Source organism: Neofelis nebulosa, chromosome 3 (assembly GCF_028018385.1).
Source record: "Neofelis nebulosa isolate mNeoNeb1 chromosome 3, mNeoNeb1.pri, whole genome shotgun sequence".
In the NCBI taxonomy this organism is placed as follows: domain Eukaryota; kingdom Metazoa; phylum Chordata; class Mammalia; order Carnivora; family Felidae; genus Neofelis; species Neofelis nebulosa.
The window spans coordinates 139,955,137-139,981,919 of NC_080784.1; the positions used below are offsets into that span (position 1 = coordinate 139,955,137).

At 41.1% G+C, this 26,783-nt stretch overlaps 1 protein-coding gene across 4 annotated transcripts in view; it reads left to right on the forward strand.

Annotated features, from left to right (window-relative positions):
* The window catches only part of RASGEF1B (RasGEF domain family member 1B), a 580,386-nt gene that overhangs the window by 67,255 nt on the left and 486,348 nt on the right, over positions 1-26,783 (forward strand). The window contains exon 1 of one of the 4 annotated variants that reach the window (XM_058722116.1): positions 16,857-16,930. The exons of the other annotated variants lie outside the window; for them this stretch is intronic. The gene's annotated coding sequence lies outside the window, so the exon portion shown is untranslated. Of the gene's footprint in view, positions 1-16,856; positions 16,931-26,783 lie in introns of those variants that run through there. 4 annotated transcript variants of the gene reach the window in all.

Genomic DNA, 26,783 nt, shown 5'->3' on the forward strand with positions numbered 1-26,783 from the left:
AAAGGATGATGTTAGGAAAAGAAACAAACCAAATGCTAAGAATTATTTTAAGGGTAGCGAGCCAAATGAATTTGTTTAAATTTGGTCATTCCTGCCAACCAAATACACTTTTGCTCAGACATGGGCAATTTTACATAGAAAAATATTAACAGAGCCCTTCAAGGGTGAGGAAAGCTTGCAATTTGGAAGTGGACTGGCTGTGAGTCCAGGACTGGCTGATGCTGTTGAGTCCACCAGTATGGGACCACCAGCCTTGCCTGGTAAATGGTGCTGCACAAGACAGAAGGTGGAGGAGCCACCACAGCAGGTTGCCTGAGGCTTGATGGTCACAGCTCTCAAGCCCAGTTATTTGTCTGGAGATGAAAAGCTGAGCTCATAAGGAAGTGGAGAGTGCTGGAAGAAAGAATTAGCACATCCCTCCTAGGGAGGCCAAATGTTAGATCAATCACTTCCAGCCACTGCAGGGACTTCGGGGGAATGAGATGTTAATTTATGTGCATTGCCATCAGGAGGCTGGGAAGCAAGTGTTGTAATCTGCCTGATTCTCAAACCGACAGAGCTGCCTCTCTGTAATCTTTGGGTTCCAGTCAAGTGCAGACCGCTCCATGGCAGTGGCCACCTATGACATGAGCAGACCAGTTCCCTCCCCTCACTCCCCACTATTTCTTTCTTCCTTCTCCCTGTACAAGCCTGAGATGCTCTGGTGGTAGTACAATAAGGAAAACTTTGCATCCACATAGAACAATTGGTGACTGACTGAAAATGCTTTTCTGCAACCTGCAAGGAAACAGTGAGTGTGTGAAAAAGAAATAGGTTCATTTCATGTGGTTTTGAAGAGGCCATTTGGAACCATGGAAAATAACACCCAGCTTTGCAGAAATGGAAATTGACCTTGCGGTTTGTGTATGGCTTTTTTATCCCTCTCACAAAAAGCGAACAATCTGTCTTTTTTGGGGAGGGGGTTGGAGAAGAGGTAATGGAACCATCAGCAAGAAAACCAGAATTCACCCCCCAGCAATATGAATAATTGGAAGTTCTTAAATGGAAATTGGCATGGTTACAGATGACATAACATTTGTTGATGTAAAATGGGATGTCCCCAGAGGCATAGATAGCTTTAATTGTTCCTGTCCCAGAGCTTTTATGAACCTGGGAATAATCTGTATTTTGTAGTATCTTTGTGGCAGGTGCCCTGGATAGCAACAAAGACATGTTTAATAAAGTTCTCTTTCCAGACAGAGCCGGAAGGCTTACAGAGCAGTGCTTTGTACTGCATGGCAAGTGTGATATGCCAAAGTTAATTTCCATTTCTTTTTGTGTTCTGTCACATATAGGACACCCTGTAGGGTTTAGCCATGTTCTTGACCTTGATGAAGCTCTCTCTTCATTTTCTGATTTATTTCCTCATCTCTGTGTGTTTCTCACTCAGGGTGCTGGGAGGGAAGATTACATGGTTGGACTTTTGAAGAGGAGAATGGAAGGTGTTCTTGGTCCAGTGTGTGGAAAGGTTAGACTGAACAGTCCAAGTGAGGGGACTCCTGGTGGACCTCTTATGCTGATGGCTCTTGCCAACATCTAAGAGCTTGGAAAAATGTTATGACTCTGGGTCATGGAGGAGAGGTTTGTGTCATTATTTCTGAGGCTGGTTGGTCCTTAATGTCAGTGTGCCATGGTTCACTGATTATTCACAGAATCACAGGTGAAAAAGCCTGACCTCAAGGGCTGTCTTTACACTGTGTCCAAATTCACATCCACTAAGTTCTAAGTCTTCTACAGACCATGTTTCAGTGGAAATCATCTTTGTATTGTATCCATTTTTTTATTAAAAATTTTTTTTGATGTTTATTTTTTTAAGAGATCGAGAGAGAGAGAATCAGAGCACGAGTTGGGGAGGGATGGAGAGAGAAGGAGACACAGAATTTGAAGCAGGCTCCAGGCTCTGAGCTGTCAGCACAGAGCCCGATGCGGGGCTCAAACTCATGAACCGCAAGATCATGACCTGAGCTGAAGTCAGACACTCAACTGACTGAGCCACCCAGGTTGCCCCGTATTGTATCCATTTTTAATGTGCACTTCTTTTCTCAGTAAGGTGTTTTACACAGTGCTCTGCACAGCAGTGAAAACATTCTTGGATTTTGAGACATGCAACCTACTTCCATGGCTTGACCCTTGGCACAGGCTTCAGCAAGGACTGGTCTGTGAGGTCCAGATACCGTGCCTTTCACTCTTACCCACTCTCTTTGCATTGCTGCAGATATCACTATGTTGAGATCTTTTATCTCACTGAGATGGCATTGCTCTGGGCTTTCTGCCACTCTGGTCTCCACTGCTTCATCTACTCAGGCTACATTTCATGGCCTGTCTCTTCACTCAACACTCTGCTAAAGACAGGCTAAGGAATCTCTGTCCTTATTGAACTTATATTCTAGTTAGGAGGGAGAGAGTTAAAAAAAATAAGTAAAAAAGAAAAGCAACATCAGCATATCTACATGTAAGTGTATATGGGAGTGTCAGTGCAGGGTTAGATCTTGTGCTACAGTGCCGTCCCCCTCCCCTTCGTAAGAGCTCTGCTAGGAAACTACCATCTTTTTTCTGGGTAGCCATGGCCCCGGACTTCCTTATCCTTCTGGGAGTTCTATTACAAACCCCCAGAAAAATTGAGCACAGAGGGAAATTGTGCTGAAGGTGGAGAGCTGTTTCAGTAATGGCACAGAAACAGAACCCAGTATGGTAATCTGAAAATCTGAGGCTTTGACTTCATCCAGATCCATGCATTCAATTTGGGCTGATTAAAAAAAAATCTTTTTTAATGTTTATTTATTTTTGAGAGAAAGAGAGAGCGAGCATGAGTAGGGGAGGGACAGAGAAAGAGGGAGACACAGAATCCGAAGCAGGCTCCAGACTCTGAGCTGTCAGCACAGAGCCTGACATGGGGCTCGAACTCACTGACTGTGAGATCATGACCTGAGCTGAAGTCAGACGCTTAACCCACTGAGTCACCCAGGTGCCCTTTGATTTGGGTTGATTCACCTAATTAATTGTAGCACTGAAATATTGTGCTCATTACCACTCACTTCTAAAAGAAAGGGATGCACATATAAGAAGTGATGTGGTACTTTGCCTTTAAATAAGATATTCATGAACACAATCTCATTTTAGCCTCACCTGGGTCTTAGATGGCAGGCACAGCAGACAGCATCTTCCCCATGATAATATCATACCTACGAATTCCAGTCTTACTGTGTTTCCCTAAGTAAGTTACTTAAATCCTCAAAGCCTGTTTGTTCATCTCTAAAATGGGGATAACACTACTTAGCTTGCACAGTTCTGGTGAAGTTTTAATGAAAAAATGTAGATAAGGTACCTAAATAATGCCTGACGCATCATAGGAATGCTAAATGACAGCTATTGTTGTAATCATTAGTATCTACAGTTGAGGAAACTGAGGTTTAGAGAGCATACAAAAATTTGTCAACCTGAGTCACAGGCACAGCTTCCTTTTAATAAGAATATACTGTTTTTGAGAAATCTCTTTATGATTTAAAAATATTCTTTTTTAATGTTTGTTTTTTGAGAGAGAGCAAGCACATGAGCGGTGGAAGGGCAGAGAGAGAGGGAGACAGAGCATCCAGAGTCAGCTCTGCACTGACAGCAGAGAGCCTTACACAGTGCTTGAACTCACGAACTGTAAGATCACGACCTGAGCTGAAGGCAGCCACTTAACTGAGTTACCCAGGTGCTCCAAGAAATCTGTTTATGATTTGAAAGGTAAAGGCTGGGCACCTTTTTCAGGGCCCCCGGCAGGATCCCCAAGCATTGGGAAGGCTGGCATCTGAAAGTCAGGACTCTCCAGCAGTAGGAGAAGGCTTAGGTAACAGGAGTGGAGGGGTGGCCCTGAGAGGGGCATGTTTCTCATTTTGGTAGGAAATGTGATGAGAGGTATAATGGATATATGTCCTCTGGTTAATTTGCATATCATCCATATCTTTTTCTTCCTGATCAAATTTTCCACTTTGCTTTTTAAATGAAATGAGTAAATAAATACACAAATATGGTTCCATCACTTACTTGCTGTAATTATGGCTGTGGCCTAGTCTCACAATGGCTGTTGCCCCACTGTAATGATAGATCACATCATGCATAGTGTGAGGGGGTTGCCTGGTTGGCTCAGTCACTAGAGAATGCAACTCTTGATCTTGGGTTATGAGTCCAAGCCCCATGCTGGCATAGAGCTTATTTAAAATTAAAAAAAGGAGGGGCACTTGGGTGGCTCAGTCAGTTAAGCATCTGATTCTTGATTTCAGCTCAGGTCATAATCTCATGGTCCATGAGATCGAGCCCTGCATAGAGCTCATGCTGATAGTGTGGAGTCTGCTTGGGATTCTCTCTTTCTCCTCTCTCTCTGCCCCACTCCCCACTCATGCTCTCTCTCTCTTTCAAAGTAAATAAATAAACTTAAAAGAAAAAGGAATAATGTGAGGAATAAATGAGTGTATGCCAAGCATTTAGCATAGTTCCTTACATGTCTGTTACAAAGGCTCAAAAAGTGTTAGCTATCATTATCATCGTTGTTTTAAAAAGCAATGGTAAGATCTTTTGGCTGGTATATATCAAAATATATAAATGAAACATTTATTGAACATTTCTGTACATCAGACCATCTGCTGGGAGTTTACCTACTCATCACTGACTTGATCCTGGTGTGAGGCCCATGCACTGCTGGGGCAGAAACTAATATCATTCCCATTTGTTGTATGTGGAAACTAAGGCTCAGAGAAAATAAGTGATTTTCAAAGTCATTCAGCTAATAAAAGGCAAATCAGACTGAAATCCAGGTTTTTTTGCTTAAAACGTAATGCTTTCTCTATAATCGCATGGTGTTGCTCTCCCCTGACCTGCTTTTGCCCATCTCTGCTGATTACCATGCTTTCCCTGAATTCTAGTTTGGCATTGTGGCAACCCAAATTCCTTTGCTTGGAGTCTTCAGGGCTGGCTTTCACTTTCTTGCTTTACAAAGACTTTTAATGCTTAAAAAAGGGGTTTTTTTTGTTTTTTTGTTTTTTTTGCATTTAAAATTTCCTGTCCTCCAGTTTCCCAAATCCACAAATTCAGTGTTCTACCTCCTATATCTCATTAAAGAATTGAATGATGGCTACATTGAGTAATCTTCGGGATTTATGCTGAGAACCTTGAACATGGTCATATAAAGAGGAAGATAAATTCAGAAGTGGTGGCCATACCTACCATCTGTGAGAGAGACTCAGAGCATCATAGTGCTTATATGTGTGTTTCAATCAGTGAATGAAAATTTGCCAAGTTGGCCAATTGGTTGTAAAAGAGTGAATTATATAATGTTTCTTTACAAAATGAAAGCTTGGTTTTGTTTGATTTTTGGCCTGGATTCAGTTTCATTCTTGCCTTTTCCCCTTTGCCAGGGCACTGCTTCATCTGCTCTAATTGTTGCCTTGGGGTCTCCTATGATCTACTTGAATACTGCAGAGCCCCAAAGAGGTCCAGCAACAGTCAAAGCTTGTGTGCACTAGGCTGCATGCTGCGTGATTACACTGGCTACGGAAATGCAGCAGCCTGAAGGGGGCTCCATGAGAGGGATGGGCTTAATCCCTCATATCCCCTTGCCATAGGCTGAAATCAGACAACTATTTAGTAATCTGGACATTTCTAGTCGGTTCTCATGGAGAAAAAATGATAAGGGTCAGATCTATAAGTGAGTCATTCATATATTCACCTGTTTATCAAAAAGTTATTGGGGTTCTTGGGTGGCTCAGTCCATTGAGACTCTTGATTTCGGCTTAGGTCATGATCTCATGGTTGTGAGTTCGAGCCCTGCATTGGGCTCTGCGCTGACAGTGCAGAGCCTGCCTGGGATTCTCTGTCTCCCTCTCTCTACCCCTGTCCCCACCCTCTCTTAAACATAAAAAAAGTTATTAAGGCCTCCTATGTATTCCTCTCTAGAAGGTAAGCTCCCAATATCAACATGCTGCCTTACATGATAATTTTCTGTTGAATGAATGAATGAATGAATGAATGAGTGGAGGAAAAGCACTATGCTATGGGAGCATGTAAGAGGCAGACTTAATTCCTCAGAGATGACTCTGGGAGGAAGAGATACATAAGAAGAGATGAAGGGCAAGTAGACATTAGGCATGAAGTAAGAAATATGTTTTTGTGGATCTGAATCCAGCAGTGCAGTTTTCTCCAGAGCCCTCATCATGAGAGTGGACAGAAGGGGGCAAGGATGGGCACATCCAGGCACAGAGAGACACTTCAGAATAAGAGAGATTGGCAGCACAAGAATAGCAGCGGACATGGGGAAACAGATAGCTTGATCCATTTTTTGCTTATTCAACAAATATGTACTAGCATTAACTATGTGTTGGCACTTAAAAAAATTTTTTTTTACATGTATTTATTTGTTTTTGAGAGACAGAGAGAGATAGAGCACAAGTGGGGGATGGGCAGAGAGAGAAGGAGACACAGAATCTGAAACAGGCTCCAGGCTCTGAGCTGTTAGCACAGAGCCCGACGCGGGGCTTGAACTCACAAACAGCGAGATCATGACCTTAGCCGACGTCGGACGCTCAACCTACTGAGCCACCCAGGCACCCCTGTGCTGGCACTTGTTAACACTATTCTGTATGCTTTATAAACTCATCTTTGTAACAAAAGTATTGTTCCCATCTTACACATGGGAAACTGAGGCACAAAGAAGTTTAATAACTTACCCAAGGTCATATGGTAAGTGGTAGATAGAGCCAGGATCCAAACCCAAGCAGCCCATTTTCTTTTTCTTTCTTTCTTTCTTTCTTTCTTTCTTTCTTTCTTTCTTTCTTTCTTTCTTTCTTTCTTTCTTTCTTTCTTTCCTTCCTTCCTTCCTTCCTTCCTTCCCCTTCCTTCCTTCCTTCCTTCCTTCTTTCTTTCTTTCTTTCTTTCTTTCTTTCTTTCTTTCTTTCTTTCTTCTCTCTCTCTCTCTCTCTCTCTCTCTCTCTCTCTCTCTCTCTCTTCTTCCCTCTATTTATTGTCAAGTTAGCTAAATACAGTGTAATCTTGGCTTCAGGAGTAGATTCCCATGATTCATCTCTTACATACAACAGCCATTGCTCATCCCAATGACTGCCCTCCTCAATGCCCATCTCCTGTTGTCCCTACCCCCTGAACCCCCCAGCTTCATCAAACCTCTGTTTTCTGTGTTTAAGAGTCTCTTATGGTTTGCCTCCTTCTCTGTATCTTATTTTTCCTTCCCTTCCCCAATGGTTATCTGTGAGGTTTCTCAAAGTCCACTTATGAGTGAAATCATATGATATCTGTCTTTCTCTGACTGACTTATTTCGCTTAGCACAATACCCTCCAGTTCTATCCATGTTGTTGAAAATGGCAAAGTTTCATCCTTTTTCATCACTCAGTAGTATTTCCCATCAGGGCTCATTTACCTAACCCCATCACCATGCTAACTCTTGCTGATGAGCAAAAAAAGTTGATCAGACACATGGTCTTTCAAGACAGGACAGGCACCTAGAGGCTATCTTTATACAAGGGGAAGGAGGCTTTCTGTATCAACACAGACAACTTTGCGATAATACAGGAATCTACATTTCTGTTGCATTTAAAAAGTTCTTAACCTTTCTGACCTTTGCTATTGTATGTGAAGAGGAGGCATGGGGGGCTGGGAGGGGGAAAGACAGAGAGAGAGAGAGAGAGAGAGAATAAGTGGGGGGAATTCTAGTTCAGCGTTTTGGGTATTAGGCTCTGTTCATTTCTAGAAGGTGATCACTGCCAAAGCTTCCTCCTGTGTGCCCAAATCTGCTTATTTATGAAGTCTGACTGTTACTTTTGTTTTTCATTGCTCCAGACACAATCAGAATCTCCAAATACATTTGTAAAAAACTGTATTGTGGTAAGAACACTTAGCATGAGATCTGCCTTCTTAAATCTTTAAATGTATGGTGCAGTATTGTTAACCACAGGTACAGTGTTGTGCAGCACATCCCTAGAACTTGTTCATCTTGTGTAACTGACACTTCATGCCCATTGAACAGCATCTCCCTCTTGCTCCCTCCTCCAGCCCCTGACAGCCACTACCCAAATAATTTTAAGGTGTCTGGAATGGTAATGAGCAGAGTCTGGTGCAGAGATAGTATGAGGTGTCCTTCTCCAAATTACCTAGACAAAACTTTGATGCAAAGATTTAGCAGACATAGTTGTAATGATTACCCCAAAGAACACATTTGTGTATTTCTAGTAAGATATTAAAACAATGTCTATGTTTACATTAAAAAAACTGATGGCAGATTTCTCTTATAAACTTTCCCACATGGAGCTCTTCTGGTGTCCTATGTTTGCTAGTGAATATAATGCCTATAATGGGGTCCAGAAGAATTCTGTGAAAGGCCAGTATCGATAAGATTCATGATATGAGACAGTTGACAGGGTGCTGGTAATTCAGATTTGCTAGGCTGGATTGACAGAAATGACTTGGTGAAAACAGCACGTAGCTATTGTTTCCAATAGATTTTGCTTCTAACCTGTATTTAGTGAGTAGTGCCCACAGCCAATTGTATATTGGTTTCTGGACTAGGAGCCCAAGCTCATTTTTCTCTCCCTAAAAGCGCTAGCATTTCCAGAGGGCAGTGCGTGTTAGAAACCTGTTCTTGGGGCTGCTTTGTCAGGAGAGGGAGATACAGTAAGAGGCTGTCGGGAACAAACAAAGACATCCTTGACAATGGTGATTTATCTTGCTACCTGCAACATGCCCTTTGGTGTGATAGCTGCCTGGGCTGGCTGGGATTATTTATCTTGAGCACACACTGATATATGGAAGTGTGCTCCTGGAAGGCTTCCTTGCTTTCTTCCTTTCCTGCCTGGCTGGTCTCCTCCGTTCATCCTTCCATATCAGAGGGCTGTCAGCCAGCATGGTCCTGGGGAATTAGAGGGGAGGGCAAGTGCCTGGAAATATCTTAGGAGAAATGATCTTCTATGCAAGCAGAACTTGATCTAGTTTCTTTTTTTTCCTGTCAGGCCTTGGGAAATCAGATGCCTCAGAGCTCAAGCTCCTAGCAGGTGCAAGGAGTGTGGGACTATGCTTCTTTCTGGCAGTGATCTCATTCAAGCAGCCCCTCTCTCATCTTCTGCCTTCAGAAAGGCCTCCTTCCTTTCTTTCTGCTGCTTGGGCTTGTTCCTGGTGATGCTAACACATGAAAGTTGCAGGAGAACCTCTGGCAGCCACTCTCCTCCATTTGTGCTTCAGAAAATGCTGCTCCCTCTGTTAAGAATCTTGCCCCCCCCCCCCCCCCCTTTACTCTTGACTAACTTCTGCTGGTTATTCACACATTCAGTTCAGGCATGACCTTTTCTCAGCACCGCTTGCCCAGTTACCCATCTTAGACTGTGCAGTGAGTTTTCCAGGCACTGGGAAGCTGGAGAAAGAGCTATTGTTCGGGGTGCTTGGGCATTGGCTCAGATATCTTCCCCCACTCCCAGCACAAGTCCGCAGTGTGCATGTGCGCACAGACACACACACACACACACACACACACACACACACACACACACACACACACTTTCTCTTTTTCTCTATCTTTCTCTGCCCCCCAAAGAGAATGTGCTCATATCTTTGCTGGTTTAGTTCTTAAATCAGGCAAGCCCAGTGTCTGTGAGTGGAATTAGGCTTGCAGAACATGGAAGTCCTCAAAAGGCTTTTAGCTGAGAAGAGTTTAATGAAGGAACTATTTCCAGTAGGGTGGGTGAGTTAAAGAACCAGCAAGGGGTAAAATACTGAAGAACGAGTGACAGCAGGAAGGGACAAGGCTCAGGAATAAAGCTAGTGGGGCCTTGAGCTAGATGGTACTGCACAACAGGGCTGACCCATGGGAGCTGTGGCTGCAGAGAAACGCAGCCTCTACTTGAAGCCTAGTGAGGCAGGGAGGGGGTAGGGGAAAGTCGTCTATCCTCCAAGATGAAAGAGGCAGAAGGAAGCCTGGAAGTCGGAGTCCATAGAGGGCACATTTCTGGGGCACAGAGCAAGGCAGAGAAGCTGTGGAGAGTACAGGATCTGTGGGCAGGAATGTAGGGGAGGTTGCAGTAGGGAGTAAATCAAAACAAGCCGGCATATGAACATTCCGTTTGTTCTGTGAACCCCTCTGGCAGTCTGGAAAGCTAACAGGCCCTTTTTCAAAATAATGTTTCTAAATACAAAACACAGAACACATAGGATGACAAAGGAAACCAATTATATTGAAATACAGCTATCAAAATACTAAAAATAAATTGTGATACAATAATATATATGCTGATTTATTAACACATGAGACTAAAAATATCTGGTGGCAGATCTAACAATTGCCAAGCTTTCTAAATAATGATAAATGTAAATGGTATTTCAAGACAATTGCAACTGCTGAAATGAATATGGAAATATCTGTGATGTTTTTATTGATGCTAAAATCTTAGGTTCTTCTAATACTACCATACTTGGTTGTCTACATTCATAGTTGAGGAACGTGCTAAATTTCAGTTGAGTAGAGTTTAGTAATACAGATCAATGTATAATTTTCTCCATCTAAGTTCACAGACATCTGAATTCTATCCAAGGGTTTCTTAGGGGTCTGGAGACTCAGGGTCAAGAATACTTGCCTTAAATATAAGTGCGAGGGTGTTAAGATCTAGTGGAGTGGTGTTGTAAGCCTGACTATGAGAAGGCAGCGGTATAGCCAGGACCCAGGTTCTTATCAGTAGTAAGATCGTCCCCATGCAGTGTCCCAGGGCCCTAAAAATACATGCCAAGAATGATGTATTTGCTCATTTCTCTGGTCAGCGTCTACTTCTGTAAGTAGTATATCCTTGGCTATGCTAGAATGTAAACTTCATGAGGACCTGAATTCTTAGTACTTTTTATTGAAGTATTATATATATATATATACACACACACACACACACACACACACACACCTAAATATATATATATTTAGGTATGTGTGTGCATTTAGTCATGTCCAGTCCAGTCTCTCAAGGTCCCAAGAAATTTGAAAGGAAACATTTTGGTCCAGGTTTCCTGAAGATGGAGGTACACATCTGTGAGTCTCTTGGAGCTTTGTTATACAAAAAAAAAAAAAAAAAAAAAAAAGGCACTTGTCTCTTGGTGAATTTTATGTTGCATTTATCCAAGGTAATTCACTTGTGATCTAGGAGAAGCAACAGATCTCTGGTTGTTTTAAAATTGTTATTGATAACAATACTGATGTCTTTTTAAAAATTTATCACTTTTTAAAAAATGTTTATTTGAGAGGTAGTGAGCACGAGTGGGGGAGGGGCAGAGAGAGAGAGAGAGAGAGAGAGAGAGAGAGAGAGAGAGAGAGAGGGAGACAGAGAATCTGAAGCAGGCTCAGTGCTGTTAGTGCAGAGCCTGACACGGGGCTCAAACTCACAAATGGTGAGATCATGACCTGAGCTGAAGTAGGATGCTTAACCAACTGAGCCACCCAGGCACTCCTCAATACTGACAAATGTGTTAATTTGCATAATGTACTATTAAATCCATGTTCTTATTTGCTTTCCACTCTAACTCCTGAGGAGGATAGCTCCGTTATAGATGGAAGAACTAAGTGTCAGAGGGGCTAAGGGAAATGTGGGAGCCAGGACTAACAGATAATTTAGTACTGGAAAAAACCTAAAGTACAATCCACGTGGTGACTGTTATGCATGCCTGTGACAAGGTATAAGGGTTGAGATGAGGAGGAACACTGATGAGATGTTTGAATGGAGAATAATGACTGGAGAATAATGAGAATAATGAATGGAGATGTTTGAGGTGGAGAGTTCAGCGACTGCCATCACCAGGGGGATGGTTGTGGTGTTCTGTCATGTGGTGTTCCTCTAGATTGTCTCAGTTCTGAGCTTTGATGATGTTCCAGAACAATGGCTTTGAACAAACATTCAATTTAGTGACTTTTCACGTGGTTCTACTTTGTTTAGATGATATAAGTCTAGATATTTGGATTTACCTCGACTTATTGAATAGACCTGGGAAACAGCTTCAATGTCACCTAGAATTACCTCCTTATAACTTTACAAATGAGGAAACTAAGACCCAGAGAGGCAAAGTGACTTGTCCAATATCACAGAGGTGGCTAGTGTGGAGGACTGCATACAATAAACTGAGGAGAGTAAGAGGGCAGAGTTGACTTTCAACAGGGAAAATTTTCTATAGAAGTTGATTGTTGAGTTTTAATGGAGGTGAAAGTTCTAGTAGGTCTATGGAAAGAGAAGGATTGCTATAGAAAGAGAAGGACCAACAAAAATTTTAATTATCTAGCTGCTGGATAATAATGGCAGATAGTAGCCAGGGGGTTATTGTAGCTATGGACCCATAAGATCTTTAGACATAGCACTCACTCATACACCTTCAACTCCACACCTTAATCCTGAACCAGTGCAGAAAATAGAAACTCATTCTGAAAGGACATGGTGTAGGTAGTAGGCAGAATACTAAGATGGCCCCCAAGATTCCCAACCCCCCTTTATATACTCTTTATAATCTCCTCTCCCTTGAGTATGGACAGGTCTGTGAATGTGATGGAATTCACTCCTATGATTAGGTTACATTACATGACAAAGATGAAAGAATTTTGCAGATGTAACCTCAAATCAGCTGATTTTGAGTGAGTCAGAGGGATATTATCCTGGATAGTCCTGACTTACTCAGTGAGAGTTATTCAGAAGATGCAGAGAGTTATAGTAACAGAGATTGTCCTGCTGGCTTTGAAGTAAGCCTCTGTGCTGTGAGACCAACATGGCTAGAACTTGGGACAGCTCCTTTAGGAGCTGAGAGCGACCTCTGGCTGCAGCCAGCAAGAAAACAGGGACTTTAGTCCTATAATTCAAGGAAGTGAATTTTGCTCACCACCTGAATGAGCTTGGAAGAAGACCCCAAGCTCCTGATAAAACCACAAGCCCAGCTGACACCCCAAGACCTAATGAGAACCCAGTTAGGCTCTGCCTAGACTTGTAACATAAACTATGAGGTAATAAATTTTTGTTAAAAAAAATTCCCTATTTAGGTAGGTGCCACTTTCCTGGAGTGTCTCCAAGTCCAGGAGCATAAATTCAGGCAAGAACAGCCCCTTGGGAGATACATTATTTACTCTTGGATGTCAGGACTGATGTGTTTTTTTCATAGTATAACCTATTAATTATACAGGCCAGTAGCAGCAGATTTTCAGAGAATTGACTCATAATTTTGTGAACCATTCTGCAGAGAAATAGTTTTCTTGGGAGTCACATCCAGCTTTGTAAGAAGCCTTACTTTAGAGAAGATAATATTCCTGGAAACCTACCAGAATAGGTCTTACCCTCCTGGATATAGGATTTCTTTATTTTAAGCAAAATCTTTGCTTGCTTGAAGAAATGAATCTTTCTGATATATGAGGGAGCACACTGGTGTTTTTCTTTTCTGTTGCTTTATTATCTAAGAGTACCTTTTAATTCTTTCTTGTACTGATAAAACAGAAAATACTGAAAAGCGTTCATTTCTATTTGGCACAAGACTTCCTGGGAGAGGAGGACTTAGACCTTTGAATGGGACTGGCCTCTTTCATCCCATGAGACGGTGCTTTGTTGCATGGGACTCTCTTCATTACCTGCATTTCTCGTGGTTACCCTGCTGCTTGGTTTCCATTCTACAGTTTGGGGTTCATCTGTTCTGAGAGGAAAAAGTAAGGTTGGAAAAATTCTTGCTCAGGAAGAACCACTTGGTGGCATTTACTTATACACTTCTAGTATGCAAATTCTTTATTTCAACTCTCAATCATGGCGGAACGCTTGTCAAGAAAAGATTGTTCTAGTAATCTTCAGCTGTATCCTCCAGATCATTCTAGATTTTGTGGCTTTTCAATCCAAATCAAAATGGCTGACAAAATTCTACTTTGTGGTTAGCACAGAAGGGGGCTTTAAGGAATCATGTCCATGATCAAGGAAGCCCTAAAATGTGGTGCTATTGGTTTCTACAACTCGGAGTGTCCAGGTTCCCCTGAGAGCAGCGACCAATGAGGGGCAAAGGGAGAAGTGAGAACATTGCCTCTGAGGAAGCACGCCAGATTAGTTCAACGGCCTTTGAAATTCAGAAATAAATCTCTGACTGGGAATCCTTATAAAGTGACTTGGGAAAGTGGAAAGAATACTGGACTAGGATTCCATTCTTTGCTGTTAATAACTGATTGGGTAACCTTGGCCAATTCATAGAACTGTTCTAAGCCTCAACATCATTAGGTATAAGAATGGGTCTTTCTGTTCAATTTCTTTGTCCTCAAAGAGCAGAAACTAGCTGTCACCACCTTAAGCAGAAGAGGATTGTTTGGAAGGTGCTGGGCTGCTCATGGAACATGCAAAGGCTTGAGACCCAGGCTGGAAAAGGACAGGAACAGAAGAGGTGTGACTGAAGTCTGTGGAGCAGGAGTGCCTGCCACAGTAGTGAACGTGGTCAGCCTTGGTGGGTTCTTAGAGGCATAGTTCTTGCTCCCCTTTCTACAGTAAGTACTTGTCTCTGCTAAGTAGCTACCCAGCTGGGGCTAAGTTTCCTAGCCCTTCTTGCATATAGGTGTGGCCATGTAACCATTTCTAACTAATAGAACCTGAATGGAAATGATGTATGTTACTTCCTGGCCATAGTGTTTCAGAAGCAGGGATGCTCCCTCCATGTTTCTTTCCTCCTCTGCTGGCTGATGCAGATGACTACACCTGGGCATGGTGGTATCAAAGGATGAGCCACTGGGAGGAGTTTCAGGAACATCCACCTTGTATTCTTACCTGGGTAGAAATAAAATTTTATTATGCTTGAATTTTTGTACATATATAGATCTATTTGTTACATCAACCAGCATTATCTTATAGGAAATAGGTTCCTTTGGCTAATCTCTGATCTTATTATTCTATGTTTGTCATATCTTCAAAACCCATTGTCTGTCTGAACTTATAGTGGAAAGAGAAGACCAGTCTACATTTCCTGTACTTATCATACCTATAAGAGGACACAAACATATGATTAAAAAATTGACACCCTAAAGATTTATAAATCATCTTCCTAACTTCTTCTACCCCAATTTCCACCCTTTGAGAGACAGTATGGCATAGTGGTTAAGTGTGTAGACTATGGAGCCAGAATGTTTGGATGTAAATATTGCTTCTGTTGCTTACTATTTCTGTGAATTTAGGCAAGTTACTTAACCTTTCTGTGTCTCTGTCTCTGAATCTGAAAAATAGGGATAATACTACTACCTACCTCAGAGGGTTATGAGAATTCAATGAATTACAGCAATCCTCTTTTATATATACATCCTAAGATCCCTACTAGATGTCCGAAATTGCAGAGAGTACTAAGTCCTATATATGCTATATTTTTTCCTATATGTACAAATTTAATTTATAAATTTGGCACAATAAGAGATCAGCACTAATAACCAATAATAAAAGAGAACAGTTATAACAATGTAGTGTAATAAAAGTTATGTGAATATGGTCTCTCTCCCTGTCTTTCTCTCAAAATATCTTATTGCACTGTACTTACCCCTCTTCTTGTGATGATGTGAGATGATAAAATAACTATGTGATGAGATGAAGTGAGGCGAATGATGTAGATACTGTGACATAGGATTAAGCTACTATTGACCTTCTGATGGTAAGTCAAAAGGAGGATCATCTGCTTTCAGACCATGGTAGACTGTGGGTAACTGAAATTGCAGGTAAGGGAGCAGGGGGGACTACTATGGTACAGCTAAGCACTTAGAGTATTTTCTGGCTTGTAGTAGGCACACAATAAATGTCATTTCTTATAATTTTCAGGACTTATTGTTGTGGTTTAGCCTAGGACTCCCAAGAACCTTTGCATTTGTGTTTAGTTCTTTCATGTTAACATCAGGAGAATCCAGGAAGCTTTTACATAAATGGATGATGCCACTGTTAATGGGACAGAGATAAATCTAACACTGAATAAAATGACTGCAAGCACTTAGTGACCTTGTGCATTAGAAATCTAAAAACATGATGATGATAGTTTTATACTTTATAGTGCTTACTATGTGTCAGGCATTGTTTTAACTTCACATATATTAGCTCATTTAATCATCACAGTGACCCTGTGAGGTAGGTATGATCATTTTCCCTATTTTACAGATGGGAAAGTTGAGGCACAGCAAGGTTAAATTGCTCACTGCAGGTCACACAACTAGTAAGTGGCAGAGTTGTTGCTTCAAATCCTGTTAGTCTGGCTGCAGAAGCCATGTGTGGGTCCTGCTCATATTTATCACCTAGTCAAGGGTTTTTAGCACTTCACTCTTTTGTGAAGTCTTTCCAGGTCTGTTCAGGGGGGTTGTTCACTGTTTTTTATGCCAGCCACCATAATATCTTGGACTGTTTTGGTTGCAGCCAGAACCATGCTGTGTTGTAGTTATTTGTTCATGCTTCTGTGAGACCCTTGTGCACGTTGACTAGACTAGTGCTTCTCAAACTTCAAAGTGCCAATGAATTGCCAGGGGCTCTTGTTAAAATGCAGATTCCAATACAGTAGGTGTGATAGTTAATTTTATGTGTCAACTTGACTGGGCCATTGGATGCATGGATATGTGGTCAAGCACTATTTCTGGGTGTGTCTGTGAGGGTGTGATTAACATTTAAATCGGTAGACTGTGTGTAACAGAATGCCCTCCCTAATGCAGGTGGGCCTCATCCAATCAGTTGAAGGCCTAAATAGAATGAAAAGCCTGACCCTTTCCTAAGCAAGAGAGAATTCTTCCTGCCTAACTGCCTTTAAACTTGGCCTCCTCCTGCCTTTAGACTGGAACTGAAACATCAGCTCTTCTTGGACCTCAAAACTGCCACCCTTGGACTAGAACTAAACCATTGGCTCTCCAGCTTGCCAACTCATGCTGTAGGTATTGGAACTTGTCAGTGTCCATAATTGTGTAAGCCAGTTCCTTAAAATAAGTTCCTGTGTGTGTGTGTGTGTGTGTGTGTGTGTGTGTATCTATATCCATAGCCCCTTTATCTTTATCTCCTATTGTATCTGTTTATCTGAAGAGCCCTAACTAAGACAGTAGGTCTGGGGCGGGACCTGAGATTCTGCATTTCTAACAAGTTTCTAGATAATGCTGATGCTCCCAGGCAGTGGACCACGTTTTGAGAAGCAAAGACAAGACTGTCACGCTCACCTTTCTATCCTGGGTCTCTAATACAGAGTAGGCACCCAGAACATTTCTTTTGACTATTTTGAATTAAGTTTTCTTACCAGGTGAAAGATTCTCTAAAAGGAAATTCAAGGAAATGGTGATAAGACGTGATTTTGAAAGCTGTAATTTCAACTTCAATGTTGTCCAAATTTGACCTAAATTAAGAGAAAAGAGAAAAGAAAATCAGAAAAATGACAAATTGTAAGAGCTAACATCTAGGAAATGGAAAGTAAGATTAATGAGACTGATTGGAACCAATGGAATCTATTAGTGGTTATGCATAGTAAAGATGAAATTAGTTTTAGCACTTGTGCTTTTAATAGCATAGATTTGAAACTACATGCTGCCTGTGTATCTTAACATTATGTAAAATTTAGTTCCGTGCATTCATGCACCAAAAGTCATTATAATCATCTGCAAGGATGATAATGTATCCATGAAGTTTGAGCCTGATAACCCTGAGTAGTTTCATGGGTCATTATTTTCTGCTGTGGACATGGTGTAGCCCATTGGTGGTGTTTCCCTCTTGGAACTTTGCTCCTGAAGTTTGGTGACAATATAGTCAGCTCAACAATTCAGAGTTTGATTTTTGTATGGTGAGTGTTGACAACATGTTTCATCATTGACTTTGTTTTTTCCTAGTAACTAAGGTATATCTACCAGATTCGTGAACCTGTGACTCCTTGGGTTAAAATAACCTCCGGAGGCACATACAAAAGAGAAGTGCTAAAACAACAGCAAAGGGAGACAGTAGGGGTAAGATATACAAATAGACATATACATACAGTCTAAGATGCTGTTGATTTATAAATATCGCTAATGTATGCACTGGTAAAATTTAAAAAAATACACTAAAACATATTATTATGTTATAATAATGTGACATTATTAGATTTTAATATGCATACCAATATCAGAGGTGTCAACATGTGAAAAATGCATATTTTAGGATTTCTGAAATACACACATGTATACATGTGTGTATGTATGGATATATAAATAAATGCACATACTTATTTATACACTTAGATATATAGGCAATATTAAAAGGTATGCCTCTAATATGTTGAAGACCAAACTCTAAATGGGAGGCTACAGATACTCTATGTAGAATGTACGGAAAATATGTTTCCTCTGAGCTAGAATATGAGACCACTAGTGATACTTTTAAGCCCGTTTGTTTGTTCGTTCATTCATTCATTCATTCATTCATTCATTTAAAGTAGGACCCATGCCCAATGTGGGGCTTGAACTCACAACCGTGAGATCAAGAATTGCATGTCCTACCAACTGAGCCAGCCAAGTGCCCCTTAAGCTTATTTTAAATGTTGGGAATGATTGGAATAGAGTCCCTCTTTAATGTTCCTAGGGCTTAACTATTGCAAGCTTTAAAAATAATGCTTATTTTGCCCTGTGAAATTAAGGATCTCTAGTTAGTAAAGAGAATTATAATTCAAATAAAAGCTATTTGGTTATTCATATGAAATATATACTCTATGATATGTCTTCATGCTATCTTGAATTTTTTTCCCCAGACATTTTAGTACAGATCTGCTGCTTTTTAAAATCTTATTTGATCTGAGGTCTTGCTCTGATTGACCCTGTTAATCAAACCAAATTGCCAAGGCTTTCACTGGTGTGACCTTGGTTAAAATTGCAGGGCAAGTTCAGAATTGCTTCATACATACAGAACTCCCAAAAGTTCAATAATGATCTTTAGGGTATGTGGACTTTGTGACAAGTGGAATGGACTTTATGTGAGAAACAATTAAAATTGCATCAATACTCACTAATGTCTTGCATCGAGGGATCAGAATTGTGAAAAAGCTATGAACCCCAGGAGCATGATGGATATTGTAGGGCAACCACAGTTGTCATGGAAAAGCTAATGATCATTATTTTTCATGGATGAACCTTTCACACTGCCAATAAAGCCTTTCAAATGGGTGGACATGTGTCCCTCAGGGAACACATTTAGGCATTGCTAAAATCTGTTTTCTCTCTTCCCTCTCCCCAAAGTCCCTTTAAGAGATTGATTATTTAATCTTGAGCCTTGTTTTATTTCATGTTGATTTCTGTTGATATCTTACATTTGACTTAAGGCTAGCTTATTCACTGCTAAAGCAAGAGATAGAAGAGGATCATTAAGGAGCTACCAAGGTAGCAAGGCTACAGGTGTCAATAACTATAAAATCTCATTTCTTTTAGGACCATAGGCATTCTGCAAAATATTATTATGTAAAGTGCATTTTTTTTGTCTTGAAAAAAGAACCAACACTATTTCAATAATGATAGAGATGGGAGCTAACGGTGCTTGCAGTTAACAGTAATTGAGTGTGTCCTGTGAGCAGGGCACTGGCAACAATCCTATAAGGTAGATTCTGTTACTAGACTGGTTATACAGATGCAGACACTGAAGCACAGAGGTGTTTGATAACTTTTCTGAGTATCAGTCAAGGTCCTGGCAAGAAATACATTCAAACTGGGTAACTGGAGGAGAGTTTATTAAAAGGGTTATTTACAAGAGTATTGGCAGGGTTTAGAGCAACCAACATAGAGTCAGCATTTCCACTCCTAGGACTGAGGGGATGGGGCCATGGAATAGTTCATGGATCCAAAGCCATATGAAGGGGGATTGCCTGAAAGGATCTGTGGATTTGGGGAGAGAGGTGTTGTTAGGCTCAAAGACTCCGCAGGAAGGGAGCTGGAGAATAGATACCCAACCTCACTCTCCTTCTGCTCTTGGATATCCTGCTGGTGCCTTCCATTGGCTGAATCCCACTGGGAACCAGAGGGCAAAAAAGCCCAATGATACAGCCCCAGTGGCCTAGACTTCTGGGGCACAGAGTTGGAAGGACTATCATCTAATTTCAACACCAGGGCTCCTAACTATTGCCTCGTGACTTCAGGTTGCCTTTCAGAATGAATCTAAGATTTAAAAAAAATCCGTAGAAATGTCTTAGCAGCCCCAAACATCATTTACTCATTCTTTATTATTCACTTAAAATTTCATTAAACTCTCTAGTATTACATAGTTCTGGAAGAACATCTTTCTTTCCCTGGATTGCATGAAGTTCAGATTTATCTTTGGCTCTCAATGACTATGTGTTTTGTTATTTCACTAACCCTGTGTGGAGTGTTCTTTTATTTTTGGAAACGATTCTCCAATAATTATTTTAGCTGAGAAGAGTAAGTTCTTATCTTAAAGTGATCTTTAAGCCAGGTAGATTTGGACGTATTTTGCAGTGTCAAGAAAGTATCTGTTTCTAAAAAAGACAAGAAAATTGCCTTTTAGTGTATGTGTCAAAAAGCCAAATTGTCTGGAGAAAATAATCCTCCTTGTGAACAGGCAGGTAAGTGAATAAATGTTATCTATTTTTAAACTGAAATGTGGTTATTTCCATAGATACCTGATTCATAAGGATTAATTATATAGTTGTGTTTTCAAAAGCCATTTGAATTATATATAGCAATGGTATGATAAATTTCTAACTTCTTATTCAAATATTTCACATTTTTCTTTCTAAACTCATTGATGTGCAGTGCCTTAAATAAAAGTTAATAAATTCAGTTTTCCATTTTTATATTCACCTGCCACAAGATATATTTTGGAAATGTATTAGACTTTATCAGTTACAATGCTTTTTATTTTTCTATGGTTGAAAAAAGTATAATGAATACTTTTTATGTTAAGATGGGTTCATATTGTGATGGTGTTTTGACCAGAGCAAGGTATTCTTTGTAGGGAATAGGGAGCCTCAGGTTAATCAGGAGTCTACATCTGGTCGTGGGACATGTGGTAGTCACATTAAACTGGTGGCAGCCAGTTCAATGAATATTCTGCTTAATAGCAGTAATAACTAATAGTAATAACTAACTAGTAATAACTAGTTTCATAGTTGCACACGATTACATAGGTATCTTCAGCCTGAACTAAAGGATAGATCACTTATATCTGGGAGTGTGATCAATCTGGATCTTTACCAGTGTTTGAGATGTCACAATTGTATATCAAGTATCAGGGAGTTGTTGTTTCTACCTCAGTAAATATCAAGTTTTCCTACTCTTTTTGCTCGATGATCATTTGTTAGAACATTTGATGGGACAGAATGCACAGCAGCACTTAAAACCCTGAAGACCACATATCTGAATACCTTGACACAAATACTAAGAGAAGGACTATGATCAGACTTTGTAGTCTGCTTCTGAACCAGAAGTCCAGAATGCCCAGATTAAACCAAAAGATTAGATCCCATACCAAATATGAAGAGCCCACAGAACTGGGTGGGGTTATTATGCACATTACCTATTTTCTTTGTTTGCTTCCTGGATTTTTTTAGTGCTATCAAAGATTCAAGAGAGGTCTGTGGCCATGTAAATACAAAATTCTTACTCTAGAATGGCACAAGTCCCTCTCCAGAGGCCAATATTATATTTCAGGTGGCTCTCTTCTGAACCACTCTGTCCAATTTATTCTATACGCTTGGTACTATTGTTTAACTTTCCTGCAAATCTCTGAACCATGGCATCTAGGCTTCTTATTTTCATAGCTTCTTTTAAAGCATGATATGAAGACGGTTGAGAATAGAAGAAAGCAATCAAGCATAGGGGCACTTGTACCCCAATGTTTATAGCAGCACTCTCAACAATAGCCAAATTGTGGAAAGAGCCTAAATGTCCATCAACTGATGAATGAATAAAGAAATTGTGGTTGGGGCGCCTGGGTGGCTCAGTCGCTTGAGCGTCCGACTTCAGCTCAGGTCATGATCCCGTGGTCCGTGAGTTCGAGCCCCGCATCGGGCTCTGGGCTAATGGCTCAGAGCCTGGAGCCTGCTTCCGATTCTGTGTCTCCCTCTCTCTCTTCCCCTCCCCCGTTCTTGCTCTGTCTCTCTCTGTCTCAAAAATAAATAAATGTTAAAAAAAATAAATTGTGGTTTATATACACAATGGAGTACTACGTGGCAATGAGAAAGAATGAAATATGGCCCTTTGTAGCAACGTGGATGGAACTGGAGAGTGTGATGCTAAGTGAAATAAGCCATACAGAGAAAGACAGATACCATATATTTTCACTCTTATGTGGATCCTGAGAAACTTAACAGAAACCCATGGGGGAGGGGAAGGGAAAAAAAAAAAAAGAGTGGGAGAGAGCCAAAGCATAAGAGACTCTTAAAAACTGAGAACAAACTGAGGGTTGATGGGGAGTGGGAGGGAGGGGAGGGTGGGTGATGGGTATTGAGGAGGGCACCTTTTGGGATGAGCACTGGGTGTTGTATGGAAACCAATTTGACAATAAATTTCATATATTGAAAAAAAAAAGTTAAAAAAAAAAAAGAAAGCAATCAAGAATTTCCCTGAGCAGTTATGATTTTAGTTCTTATATTAGGGCTCACTTTTTCTCCTTAGGCACAGTTTCTCCTAGAGCACAAACTGATAGGTCAGAATGGGCCTTGGGTGATGTTAGGGACAATCCTGAAAGCAAGCATTAGTTCATAAAAGTAAGATGTTCCTTTTGAGTTATGGGAAGTAGTCAGTAGGCTTTTCTTCCACAAATACAATACTAGCCTTTGGGGGCTGCACAATGATCTGATTTTGGCCAAGGTACTCCTAAAGAGTTACCAAATAGTATTGTAACATTTAAGTGCCACCCATAAGGTAGAGTTAAGCATCACACAGTGAAATTTGTAGTATCAAGGGAATTAGATAGGTCTGAAGCAAAATTAAAAAAAAAAAAGCTAACATGTCATGTGTGTAAAATCTGTGAAAGGGAGACAGCTTCCAAATGCACACCAACTTAATAAACCACAACTATCTGTCTAAGCAGTGAATACATTCCCAGAAAATAAAATATTTTTTTCCCTTGAGAATTCATTTATGCTTTCAATTAATTTGGGGCTTTTTGAAATATGTCAGGCATTGCATATGTTGCAAAATAATTGTCTAAGACCTTGTTTTTCCTTTTTTATCATACTGGAAATAATTAGTATAGCCAGTGAACCCTACACCTAATGCAAGATCCCTCATGAGTATTTCTACTGCTTTGTGACTCTGATACTTGTTCCTTTCCCAATCCCCTTTGTGAACATCTGGTTGCCCAAGTAGTTCAGAATCCTGGAGAATACTTGTGTGGGTCTGCGCCCTGTGAAGCTGTATGGGTATTCATATACATGTTGCTCATTATTTGGGAAATGGAATTGATAGTAGGGGAGGTGTTAGAAGGTGGAGGAGGGACAGTAAAAGGACCGCCCCTCCCCCCCTCCCCCCCCCCCCCCCAACTGAGAAGGCACTTTGAGACAGACGAGTGAAGCAGCTGCTCCACACTGTTTACACAGTTTGTTCAGGGTAACTTACTGAGGGGCGGGGGGTGGATCGGCTGACAGTGATCTAGGTGCTATGCAGCTATTCTCTTCCCTGAAAAGTTCAGACCTTAATCCATAGCTTTTATAGAGTGAAGGACAATGTGGTGAAGTCAAGGGTACTTTCTTTCCTAAAGTGGCACCATCTTTGTGCCAGAGGGAAGAAACTGTGTTATCTCTACCAGTCACGCAAAGTGGTGCCATCCTTGTGCCAGAGGGAAGCTCAGAGCAACTTTTCCATTTCCCAGTTAGTGTATACATTAACCTCCAAGGGGCTTGGAGCACATAGCCCTGAGTAAGGTTATTGCGCAGACATGAACAAGATGGAGGGCCAAAGATGGAGTGGGTGTTATCAGCTCTCCTACATTCCACCCCTGGCATCCTATGGCTCGTATAATCTTTACATGCCATTCTTCTGCAGGGACCCTCGAGCCAGATATCGGGAGATGACTTGTATCCCTATGCCACGAGCAGCAATATAAACAGCAGCATGAGATTAACATACTTATAAAGCAAGCAGCAATGTGTAGAACTATGGTTTCTCATTGACCCGGTAAAGAGGTCCTTTCTGTAGACCCAGCAGTCAGAACGATTGTTAATTTCAGGGTAAGACGTGGCCTATGACCGGAAGATGTTTTCTGACACCACAGGAAGGGACATCAGCAATGTGAGGCTAGGGGCAATAAGAGATGTTTTACAGGTAATAAATATGACAAAGATGAGGGTGCCTGGGTGGTTCAGTTGGTTAAGCGTCCGACTTCAGTTCAGGTCATGATCTCAGGGTTTGTGAGTTCGAGCCCCACATCAGGCACTCTGCTGTCAGCATAGAGCCTGCATCAGATTCTCTCTCTCTGTCTCTCTCTCTGCCCCTCTTCTGCTCACACACACTCTCTCTCTCAAAAATAAACAAACATTAAAAAAGTAATAAACTGAATCTATTGATTACCCACCACACACAAAAAATGTGACAAATATTCATTTAGCAACAACACGGTAGTGGTTTGGTCCCCATGAGCTAATACCACCCCTGGCTGTTCACCATTCCTCATTCTTGGATGATGGGGGCAATGGCCACTCTAGCTACTTCTTGCTGAAAAGGGGCACAGATCAGGATTTGAGGAACGAAACTTCCTTGCATCCAACCGCAGTTATTCCCTAGTACCAAGCTGAGACCCCATCCTTCTAGTGCTGGTGTTTTTAGAACTCTCATGTATAGTCTTAACAGCTTATTCCACATTTCATAATGAGGGGAATTACATCAGTTCAGTTGAACAGTTGTCTCATTTCAGGAGGCGGTCTTGCAGGAGGGTGCTCAGAGTCGGGTCTATGGTGTACAAGCTATTAGGTAGAAAATTCAGGATCCTGCCTGGGTTTGTAGGTAAACAACATTCAAGGACAGTTAATCAGAACTAGAATCTAATACCCATAATAGTGTGTCACCAAAACAAATTTTTTTTTTCCTGTCTAAAGCCACTTTCATTTCCATCAAAAGTAGCCAAATTAAGACTAAGTTGGTTGTAAAACAAGTCCAATTTTAACAAGCTTGGCATAATTATTTACATAAGTGAAGCAAGAACAGTGACTGGCCGTTTAGGCTTTTTTAAGTTTGCCTTGCTGGAACTTTTCATAACAAAGTTCAAATTGAGCTTTTAAGAGCCTTTGAAGGCTAGGTGCTAAGCCAAACACTTATCATCAGAGTCACTTAGAATACCTACAGATTTGGGTTACTTCCTCTCTTCTCAAGGTCCTCCAAATATCCTGAGGTTCCTGAGCCTGGCAGGAAGTGACCTTTGCTCCCCTGGTAAGCCTCCTGGGAACCCTGTAAGCAAGATACCAGGATGATTTTTTCCAAGGGGCTTCACTGGCCTCATAAAGTAAATCTTGGTTCCTTAAATCTGTCTTGTCATATCTGAGCCTATGTACATATGTCTCAAATGTAACATTCCAGTCAAAGCCTTGGTAATATATCCAGTGTTTTCAATGGTATCATGTTACAAGAAGAAGAGATTCTTATTGAACTTATGCAAATAACTATAGCTGATTTCTCTTATGATGGAGTCTTTTGGTTTCATTTAAGTCAGCCACCATAACAGCTACTGTAGCAATGGGCTGATTAATCATAGGTGCAAGGATAGATACTTAAGTCCCATACCAGGCTGACTATGAGAAACGGTCTTTCATCCTCTGGTATCCCACAGCTGTAACACCCAAGCTGCTAAACTTTCTCAGTTCTTTTGTTTCCCCCACAGTTTTGGACAGGATATCTAGCAATTCCTTAGGCATTTTGGTGGCATCCTTACACTCAGATGCTGGTCCAAAATGCTCAAAAAACCTGGTCAAATCTCCCCACAGGGAGGTGGCTGACCAGCTGGGGATTTCCTCCATAGACAATGGGCTTCCCTCTACGGACAATGGGATTTCTCCTGAGGATGGTGAGCTTTCCCCTAACACGGTTCTTTTACCCATGCTTGTTTCATTTTTGGTCTCCTGGCTGGCTCACCAGTTGTTAGAAGGTGGAGGAGGGATAGTAAAGTATCCTCTAGATTAAGAAGGCACTTTAACACTGAAAAACAAAGCAAGCTACTCCATACTGTTTACACAGAGTGTTATTCAGGGTAACTCACTGATGAGAGGGATCAGGCAGATAATGATCTAGGGACTATACAGCAGCAGTGTCTCTGCAAAGTCTGGACTTTCAGCCTCAGCTTTTATAGATCTAGGGGCATTATGGTGATGTCAAAAGGTAGTTATCTGAAACGATGCCATCTGTGTGTTGGAGGGAAGCTCACAACAATCCTTCCTGCATTCTGGTTAGGGCATACACTAACCTCCAAGGGTCCTGGAACACATAGCCCTGAGGGAGGAGGTCATTGCATGGACACAAACAAGGTGGGGGGCCAAAGATGGAGTCAGTGTTGTCAGCACTCCTATAGGAGGGCAAAGAGAGATCAAGTGAAGAACATGGGAAGATCTAAGATGTTTTCACAATGCAGCATTGAATCGTAGAAAGGAAACTAAGGTCTTGGGACAGCAATTCTGTTTTTTAGGACATAGCTCACATAAAGCAGTCTTTGACCTACCTAAGAGTATTTGGCTATATTTTGATGTGGTCTTAGATGAAAGTATCTTGGGTTGAGTTATAGCTAGAGAACCTTGTGGACTTAAGAGTTGGCTGAGGGAATATCACGAGGACATATGA